The following is an 11,146-nucleotide window of genomic DNA, read 5'->3' as shown; positions in this document are numbered from 1 at the left end:
GACTACTCTAGAATGATGGTTGTGAGGCTTCCTACAAATATGATAGGAAAGCCAAAGTTGAAAATAAGATAGGAAAGAGTTTGAAGTGCTTGAGATCTGATAGAGGTGGTGAATTCATTTCCAATGAATTTAACATATTCTACAAATATAGAGGAATTATAAGATAGATGTTAGCACCTAGGATCTCTCCTCAAAATGGAATCACTAAAAGGAGAAATAGATCAATCATGGATTGTGCTAGAACATTGATGATGCAGAAAAATGTGTTATATACATATTAGAGAGAAGTTGTAGCTAATATAGTTTATACTTTGAATAGAGTGTAAGTTGAGAAACATAAAAATGCTACACCTTTTGAATAATGGTATGGTTATGCACCAAATATAAAATATTTTAAAGTTTTTGGATGAAAATTCTATACACTTAAGGATAATAGAAATGGAAAACTTGATGCTAAAAGTGATGAAGGCATATTCCTAGGTTATTTCACTAAGAGGAAAGCTTAAATGTTTTTAAACTCTAATACTAAAAAAGTTGTGGAAAGTGCAAATGTCAAAGTTGATTAATATGTAGAAAATAATGAAGTTGAATGCAAAATAGAACCTGTGGACTATAGTTCATTCATATATGTGAACAATGGTGCTCCCAACACCTCACTTGAAAAACTAGAGAACAAAGGTACAAATCAACAACATAATGAAAATGTCAAGTTGTGATAGTAAATTGTTGAGAAATAGATTGTGGGTACTAAGAAACAACAAAATGATACTGAGTCATAGGCAAAGGGAGCCAAACATTAGGAAGACATTGTTGAGTAAGCTAAACATGAATCGTAACTTGAAAAAGAGAGAGATAATAAGCTTGAAATCAATTTTCAAGACGAACCTATTGAAGAACAAAGAAGAAAATAATGTGCATCACAAAAATATGTGAGAAGACATCATGCATCGAAGAAAATTATTGGAGATAAAGAATATGGTGTTATGAAAAGAAAGAGACTCATAAGTGATACATGTTTACTTTGTGAGTTTGAGCCCAAATCTGTAAAAGATGCTTTGGAGAATGAGGACTGGATACAACTAATGAATGAAGAAATTGAGCAGATTGAAAAGAACAAAACATGGACATTGGTACCAAGACCTAAATAATTTTTTTTTATTGGAATAAAGTGGGTTTCCAAGAATATTTTGAATAAAAAAGGTGAAGTCACAAGGAATAAGGCTAGACTAGTATGCAAAGGATATGCACAAGAAGAATGTATTGACTATGGAGAAACATTTGCCTATGTAGCAAGACTAGAAGGAGTTAGAACACTACTTGCATATTGTACTTATAAAGGATTTAAGGTATATCAAATGGATGTCAAATCCACATTTTTGAGTGAGATAATTAAAGAAGAAGTGTACACAGAGCAGTCTAAAGGATTGTTTGACCCAAGAGAGAAGAATATGGTGTGTAAGTTGCACAAGGTTCTATATGTTTTCAAACAAGCCCCTAGAGCACAGTATAAAAAAACTACACAATTATTTGGTAAAGATTGGATTTTCAAGAACCAATGAGAACACAAATCTATACTTAAAGACTAGCAAGAACAATGAGGTATTATTATCTGAAACTTTTGTTGATGATATCATAGTTGGAGGGAAGGAAGTATTATGCAAATCATTTGTTGATGAGATGAAGAAGGAATTTGAAATTTCTATGTTTGGTGAGATCAAATTCTTTGTTGGATTGCAATTATATCAAATGAAGAAAGGTATCTTCATTAGCCAATCCAAGTATATCAAGGAGATACTAGAAAATTTTGGAATGGAAAATTCAAGACTAGTTAGTAATCCTATGTCCACTAGACATAAGTTATCTAAGAATGATGATTATACTAATGTGAACTAGACATTATATAAATAAATGATTGGAAAACTACAATATGTTGTTCATAAAAGACCTCATATTGCATTGGAAATTTGGATAGTTGCAAGATTTTCTACAATTCCTAAGGAGAATCAGATGATGACAATGAAAAGGGTACTAAGATATTTGAAAGGAACATAAGACCATGGATTGTATTACAAGAAGAATAATAAATTTGAAATAAAGGTGTTTACTAATTATAATATGGTAGGAAATATTGATGACATAAAGCTCACAAGTGGAGGGAGCATTCTTTCTAGGAAAAAAACTAGTTTCATAGATAATCAAAAAGAAGAATTGGATTTCTCAATCAACAACTAAAGTTGAATATATGGAAACAATAGTAAATTGTTTAAGTATCACATGGATCAAGAAATTTTTGAAAGGTACAAAGGAAGAGATTACTGATCTAGCTGTTATCTATTGTGATAACACTAATTTTATTAACATATCAAAGAATCATGTGATGCACACAAAGACTAAGCATAGTGCTATCACATATCATTACTTGAGAGAGCTAGGTCAAGACAAAGGAGTAAAATTGGAGTATGTGAACACTAAGAAGAAAATAAATAATATATTCACTAAATCTTTACCCAAAGATGCTCATGAATATCTAAGAGGTAAACTAGGGGTGATTCCCCTAGACAAAGCTACTTAAGCTAAAATGGTGTTCTATATCAAATGTATTGATTAGCCTATCTTACAAGTTGATGTAGATAGTCCTAATTTAGGAATTGCCTAAGATAGAAATGAGGAATAAGGATAAAATCATGTTATATTAGTCATACATAGATGACATATAGAGAATTCAGTACTGACATGAAGATTTTTTTTATAAGATAAATAGGTTTTATAGGGACCCTGAAACCCAAAAATTAAAACATATCCAAGGATGATAATAAGTAGAAAAAGCACAGTGGAAAAATAAAAAAAGTCACAAGGCTGATAATAAGAAAGTTAAGCCCAACCATAAAACCAAGGCCAAACAAGGGCTAGTTCAACTAACAACCAAAAAGCCAGAACCAAAAAAATCCAACTAGACAAAAAAAATAGTAAACTAGTAGCAAAATACAGGAATAAAAAAACCAAGATTACTTGTCTATCTTTTTCTTGAGCTCCTACATCATTTGTGTTGCTTCATAGACTTTGTAAGTCTCCTTAGCCATCTACTCCTGAATCTTCTAAACTTCCATGAAAAAAATGCACAAGTTAAAATGTCTTTGGTATTTTTGTTAAAGAGGGGAATTTTGTGAAGTAGTTACTCTAAGAAAGAGGGAGAAATTACCAAGAGGGTCAAATTGAATAAGCATGAAAGGTGTCATTAGCAACATTGAACGATCCCATTCATTTCATGATATGATATGATAAAAGAAGTATATGTGTTAGATATCAGAGCTAGATGGATGAAAATAAGAATGAAGCTAAAGAAAGTGATTATTGGACACAAAGATGTGAATCAAAATGAATCTAAGGATATTAATAAAGATCTGATAATGTACAAAGAGGGAGTTTTCTCACTTTAGTACATGTTTTGGATTGCATGGTAACAAGAGGTTTTGCCATCAATGCCAAAGAGGGAGATTGTTGGAAACTAGTATAATTGGAATAATTATTATGTTTTCATTGATGTAAAACCTTATTAGTGAGGTACTTTGATATCTAATCTAACTATCATATGTATTTGATTGATGAAGAGGATTTGAGTAGTAGGTCATAGCAAAAGCACCTAGAGGAAAGGTTGAGTTATGAAGAGAAAACTATAAATGGACACTTGATTAGTTAGACTTTGACAAGATAAAGTGATTGTTTGATCATACTAGAAGAGAGGAAGATAGTTCCACTAAAGTCCTAAAGAAATGATCAAGGAAAGATCAAATGTACAGGCTCACTAATACATTAGGGGTCAATTTGCAACATTAATTTCTGACGGCAAGAAAAGGTAATGTGGTTTTGGCTTTTTTTTTTTCAATTTTAGCCCGATGTCATCGCAATTGCGATGGCAGGCGTCACAATTGCGACACCAGCAAGATATAAGAGAAAAAAGAAGAAGCCAAAAACCCTCATTTGAATGAAATCGCGCGACACAAGGTTCTTCTGAAAGGAAAGGCGCATTGCAGGATAGCCTTTCACATAACATTGGAAGTGAAGGTACATGGTCATACACAGGAAAGGAACTACCAAAATCTTCCAAGAAGGTTTTTTTAAATAAATATTTAGCTGTACAAGAACCAGAGGAATCAAATTTGTGTTCAAAGGATGTTCCATTGGATAGGCATTGTGGCCATAGCTTTCTTGCAGAAAATTCGGAAAGTCTTGTAGATAGAAATAAAGAAGTAAAGCACCCCATGGTTCATAAGAAGAGCTCTACTGCAAATGCAACAAAGTGACTTGCAAAAGAGATTATTGGAGTGGGAAGCCCTCAGACCCCTGATCGAGTATTTCCCACTCCCAGAGTAAAAACAAATTCTGTAAAGAAGGCACATCTTACTCAAGGCAGGCAATCTGTAAGTTCCAAATTCTTATTATTTCTACAATTTTATTTTGTTATCTTAACTATAATGTTAACTTGAGTCATAAATTTGATAGCTACCCTATGGAGAACCTTCACCATGAGTTGTCTTGACACCAAAATTGGATGGTAAATATTCACACACAAAACAATCTCAACGTCCATCTTGTGTACCAGGTTCAACTCTAGGTATTTCTAGTCGTAGGGCCTCCCTGCCCCTACCAACAAAGCCATTAGTTTCATAGCCTACATTCATTACTAACAGTCCTTAGAATGGAACACCTAAAGTAAAAGCTATTAACAATGAATGTGTAACACCTAGGCCATGAAAATCTTCTTTAACTTCACGCTCATCAGCATCTTCATTTGGAAGAATTGAAACACTCACTGAGAGATCAAACCTTACTCCAGAAGATGCAACTACTGAGTCACCTAATGTTTCTAAAGCTACCACTTTGTGGTATTCTAATAGAAAAGAATATTTAGGGCTTCGAGCTATGCAGTCTCCTGATGTATCAGTTAATGCACCCAGACTTGATCGAATTGCGGAGTTCTCCATAGCCCCTTCTGAAAATTTTCTGCTTGCTGCAAAACAACATGTTAAGGGTACTCGCTTAGACATTCCTGGAGAAGAAAGTTGTCATTTGAGAGCAAGGAGTAGCCCATATGGATTGTGTTTAGAAAGGTCCACCTCATCAAGCTCAGGTTCAGATAGGGATGATGCAAACTATGATAGAACACAGGAGAAGTGCACGATCCAGATCAATGCAAAAGCTCTTGCTTCTATTCACATGAAACCAGCCTTCAATTATGTTATTCATGTAATTAGACATAGTTCTTTTTGAGTTGGTACAGATCAAGCTGAGTCAGAGAGAGGAACTGTGAGCAGCTTGCTGCAAGGAAGAACAGATGTGAATTCATTTTTAGATGCAGAAAATAATGATCTAGATGTCCTGTCAGTTCCCATGGGGACAACTGTTATTGGCCATCATATTGTAGATCAGCACCTTAAGAAAACCTCAACCTCCAGTAGAGATTCTGATTATTCTCAAAAATGAGTAAAAGGAGGAATAGATCTTAAATCATATCAACAAAGAGCAAAAGCTCTTGAAGGCTTGCTAGAGCTTAGTGCACAATTACTCCAACAGCAGAGACTAGAAGAACTTGGCATAGTTTTGAGGCCTTTTGGACATGGTAAAGTCTCCCCAAGAGAAACAACCATTTGGTTGACAAAAAGCCTGAAAGGAGCAATGAGTGATGTTCACTACATGGGTTGAGAAATATAGATATTTCAACATGGCACTTGTTTATGTATGTTTTGTATCTAGTTTTCTGATGTGTAAATATTACTTGGCCCTCAATTTGGCTCCAAGTGGAACATTTCATCTTTATATCCGACTTACATTGTCTCATCTATAGCATCTTTTTGTAGATAGATGGATGATGTCTGTTTGTCCATATAGGATCTGATTTTTGGGTAGTCATTGATGGTGTTGTTGTATGATTTTTGGTCGATGGTTGGTCTGACCACTTTCTTTAACTATGGGTTTGCTTGATGGCAGCAACCCAATTGTTGAGAAAATTTGGGGCTAACCTAAAAGGGTCAAGAGGCAATGTCCCTTATAGGGATTTGGGGTTAGTACCCTCAGTAAGATTGACAAGCAACATCCCTTTTTTAATACAAGCAACATCACACTACCATTTTTCACAGTGATAGGATGAAAATTGATTGTAAATCAGAGTAGATACAATTTAGACATGTCCTTCACAATTACATAATCATGAACGTTGGCAATTAGTGATTCATCAAAAAATCACATTTTTTGGCTTCATCAACACATTCCTCGCAGCATCATATGAAGTTCCTTACACAGTTGGCAAATGTGGGCTTAGCAAAAACTTTGGTAAATTGAAAATTGCTTAAGTTTATTTAAAAACAACTTTCTGTTATACATAAGAATTTTTCTGCTATCCAAGATTTTACTTGATTTTGTTTCTAGAAGAGATTGTATATGTTTTTTGAATCACAATGTTTCAGATCTCACTCTATGACAATCATATGGGATCTAGTTATGATCCTATATATTCATATTAGAGGCTTTGATGTTGAAATTGGCTTAGCAAATAATCACGACGATGACCATAGGGTCTCTTGATAATTTTTTTGGTGACTAATCTATTTATGTTAAAGTAGGATGTATCAGCATTAACTATAATAGAAAAACAAGTTACATAGATGAAAACTTGCATTGTTGCACTTACATCTGACATTTGACACTTGGAGTTGATATGCACATTTCTTTGAGGTGGGTGATAACAAAGAGCTCATCAATTTTCACTGTGTTATCTTCTGGCTACAAGTCTACACCATTCTTCACTATTTTTTATTTATACCTAGTACTATTTTATTTTTCAAAATGTTTATTACTGCCACAGTTTTTGACAGTTGGCTTCTTTGTATTAATGCCTATAAGGAGCCATTGGATATTGGAAGATAAAGGTTATAAATCTCAGGTAGTTTGTCTGCGAGATTTCTTTTGGATTTGGCTGTGTTACATGAAATGTTGAAGTAAGATGCACTGATTTCAACCCATTCTGATTGATTTGTACAAATTCTTATAACCAGTTCCATATATTTAATTACATTTAGACACTATCTTTTAATGCTTTATTTCAGTGTGCTACATATTCTATTTCATATTTGTGATATATGATGAAAGTATTATAACATATGGAGGAACAGTCCATGAGTGGCATGGCTAGTTGAAATGGTTTTAGTTTCAATTTTACACCATTTGATACAAATAATTAGTTTACCAATTGACCCCTAGGTTCATTCCATTTGCGGTAAAATCTTCATTACATAGAAAATATTCACAAAATCTATGTCAATGCTCACACATCTTCTTGGACTTACGCAAATCTATGTCAATCCTCACACATTTTCTTGGACTTACGCAGGAACTATGTTGCCCTACAGCTCTTGTTAAATATGTTATCAACTTGACTTTTCTATTAAAGGCTCTCATGCTGAATTGAAATCCAGGTAAAGAAAAAGATATTATACACTATTTTTTTGGTACCCTGTGCAGCACAACAAACTCAAGAATAGTGGCTTTTGTTCTTCAGGATACCTTTAGGGGAAGAGTATGTGAATGCCCCCTCGTGTCTGGAGTCCATTTTAGAGGAGATGGCTATTTACACTGCTAAGGTTTATTGAATCTAATTCTGAATAACATTGCTTGCTATTGTTGAATCTAATCTAATGTATATTTTAACTAGACTTGTAGCTTATATGTTTTCAAATTTTTGTTAGGCCTTATAGTTTGTATAATTTGATTGCTGGAGAGCTTCTACAGCTAAGCAAGAAGGCCATTGCACGAGTTATAGCTGCGCGCTCGGGTATGAAAATTGTTTTTTTTTTATTCTAATGTATATTTTAACTAGACTTTTAGCTTATATGTTTTGAAATTTCTTTTAATGGCTTAATGTTGTAAGGTCTCTTGAAATAAGACCTTCAGACGGTTGGTCAAAGTTTTACAAATAATCTTAGGAATAAAGTCAAAGAAAGTATTTTAAAAATATTAAAGTATTTTTAAAATATTAAAGTATTTAGCTAGGTCTAAGAAGATTTGTGTACTTTCGATAGTTTTGCTTAGTTTGTGAAAGTTGTAGACCGAAGTTTTCATAGCCCGATTTTTGCTTCCTGCAAAGAATGATCATGTCAGATAATATAAGTGAAGAACAAAATAGGGAGACAATTACTAGATTGTGGTCTAACTTGAAAAGAAAAGGTGATGGAAAATGTTATTTTCCTTGCAATATTTGTAAGGGATTAAATCGTAGAAGACTGCTAATCAAAATAGTTAAGAGACATTGTAGGGAGAATGGTCACATTGAAGGGGGGCATGAGTATCATCCACTGGTAAGTCGTTCATTATATCATTTTAACAATTTATATACATATGAAATCACTTGATGATGAGTTGATGATCATGGTTTATTTATGTTAATCAATTTTATATAGGTTGATCTTCCCAAGGAAGTACATGATATGAACCACAACAATCTGAAGAATATGGTTTTCGAAGTGGAGGAACATGGAGGTGCAAATATCTAAGGTGAAGATAATGATCCCATGGAAGATGACAATCATGCACCAGAAAACACAATTGAAGAGGATCGTATAAATATATTGATCCATGACACATCTAGTCCAAGCATATCTGATCATGATGATGATGATAGCCTCGATGTACCTCTACTTTAGAAGGCATACGAGCCCCTATACAAAGACTCCCAAACAACTCTTCTCTCTGTTGTATTGTTGTTGTTGAACTTGAAGGTTATGAATGGTTTATCCAACATAAAAATGTCATGTATGTTAAGGTATGTCATATATGTCTTTATAGTTAACAAAGGGTGAATAATGTACCACTAATATTGTTTATATTAACAACTTATATTTTTTGTTGTAGATTGATAGGCGAGTTTCTGTTACCATCATCAAATATTCTACCTCACTCATATCGAGAATTAACTACTGTTATGAAAGATATTGGAATGGAGTATGAAGCAATACATGCTTGTCCCAATGATCATATTATATATTATAAAGAACATGAATTTGCAACACAATGCCCTATATGTCATACGAGTAGATATCGAATAGATCGACTAATAAAAAAGGTGCCTCAAAAGGTTCTTCATTACATCCCCATTATTCCATGGATGCAACAATTATTCAGGTGTAGTAGCTTGGCTCAATTTATGGATTATCATGCATGCAATAGAAGTCGAGATGACATTATTTGAATCCCTATGGATGGTTCAGCATTTATGCACATAGAGGAAAAGTGGCAACACTTCAAAGAAGAACCTCGTAATCTCTGGCTTTCATTGGCAGCGGACGGTGTCAATCCATTTGGAGAGATGAGATTTGTTTACTCGGTGTGGCCTATTTTTGTTATCAACAATAACATTCCTCTGTGGATGTCAATAAAGAGGGAGCACATTATGCTGGCAATGATTGTTCCAGGTATCTTATCATTTGATAGTTATTAATTTACACATACTTACAAATCTTGCAATAAAATGGTCACAATAACTATGTAATGTTACTGTTCATTCAAGTAGGTAAATATCAAGTAAAAGATATGAATGTATATATTGAGCCTCTTATCGATGAACTGGTGGAGTTATGGAATGGTGTCACTATGTATGACGTGTCTAGACCAATACGACAAAGACAATTTCAATTCCATGCAATACTTGCATGGACAATACATGATGCCCCAGGGCTAACACATTTTTGTGGTATGTTATAGTGAATTCAAGTTGTGCACAATAATTCTAATTATAAAAATCAACATATTTAATAATCCAATTACATTTTTATCTTGTAGGTCTTCAAACAAAGGGAAAATCTGCATGTCTAGTTTGTGGTCCAAAGATGAAATCTCGTCATTCAAAAAGTTTAGGAAAGTAGGTGTTTGATGAGTGTAGACACTTCCTCCACAGGAATCATAAGTATCGAAGTACGAAAAAACATTTTTTCAATGGGAAAGAAGAGACTACATCAAATCCATGAAGAATGACACCTTGCCTATGGAAGTTGGAATATAATATAATTAATCATCGAGGTAATGCCGTTCCACCTAATGGTTTATGTTTGTAATTTATATATTTCTATTGTGATTTTTGTTGACTAATTGTGTAATTGATGATCGTGAAGGTCATCAAGGCAATACTGACAACCTTCAAAAGGGACTAAAAAGCTATCCCAGACAGTTTAGTAGGTTGCCCTACTACGAGCACTTACAAATTGTGCATTTGTTTGATACTATGCATATTGGAAAGAATATAATAGAGACATTGTGGAAAATATTGGATGGAAGGCGTGACAAAGAAAAAATTGTCAAAATTTGTAATGAAATACATGAATCCAATCATGCATTAAAAAATTTCATTCACTCAAATAGCAACAGAGATCAGATTAATATAAGTGCCCTTCCATGGTTATTAACGGAGCAGCAAAGTGATGCCATAAAAGAAGTCATACAAAAAATTTGATTTCCCACAGGATATGCTGTGAACATAAACAATCTCATATAAAAAAAAAGTGAATTTGGGCCAGGGCTCAAAATGCATGATTGGCATACTTTCGTCAAGGTAAGTTATGTTCTTCTGTATTTACAATATATTCATAAACTACATGAATTGTTCATTATGTTATGTTAGAAAACAATGAAATGATTGGTTTATAATTACTGCAGTATGTGCTTCCTCTATCTCTCCCAGAGCACTTCAACAATAACATCAAACAAGTGATATACGATCTTGGAAAATATATGAGGTAAGCAGTAATATCTGTTCAATTTGTTGTATATATTTATTATATTTGTGATTTTTTTTTCTTGCTATGTAATCTATTGTATATTATTTTGTAAAGTCTCATATCTATATATTTTTTGTGACTTGAATCTCTTAATGTAGGTGGTTGTCATCTAAATAAATCCATAAAGAAGATATAAACTATTGGAAGAGAAGAATTCCTCATTTACTGTGTGAAATGCAAAAGTTTCTACCTCCAACTTTTTTCAATGCACAAGAACACTACCTCATACACCTAGTTGAGGAGATTGAATTGTGTGGACCTGTACACACTAGGTCAATGTGGATGGTTGAGAGGCATTTGAAATCTTTGAAGGCTTTGGTTCGACA

General features: G+C 33.5%; 1 pseudogene; it reads left to right on the top strand.

Annotated features, from left to right (window-relative positions):
- The first annotated feature begins 3,893 nt into the window (after positions 1–3,893).
- On the top strand, positions 3,894–5,700 carry LOC149534154 (uncharacterized; annotated as a pseudogene).
- Positions 5,701–11,146: the final 5,446 nt, after the last annotated feature.

The sequence above is a fragment of the Cupressus sempervirens genome, chromosome 10, assembly GCF_028749045.1.
Source record: "Cupressus sempervirens isolate cs-2001-9-10 chromosome 10, ASM2874904v1, whole genome shotgun sequence".
Classification (NCBI taxonomy): domain Eukaryota; kingdom Viridiplantae; phylum Streptophyta; class Pinopsida; order Cupressales; family Cupressaceae; genus Cupressus; species Cupressus sempervirens.
Note: the sequence above shows the minus strand (reverse complement) of the source record. Positions and strands in the feature narration are given on the sequence as shown.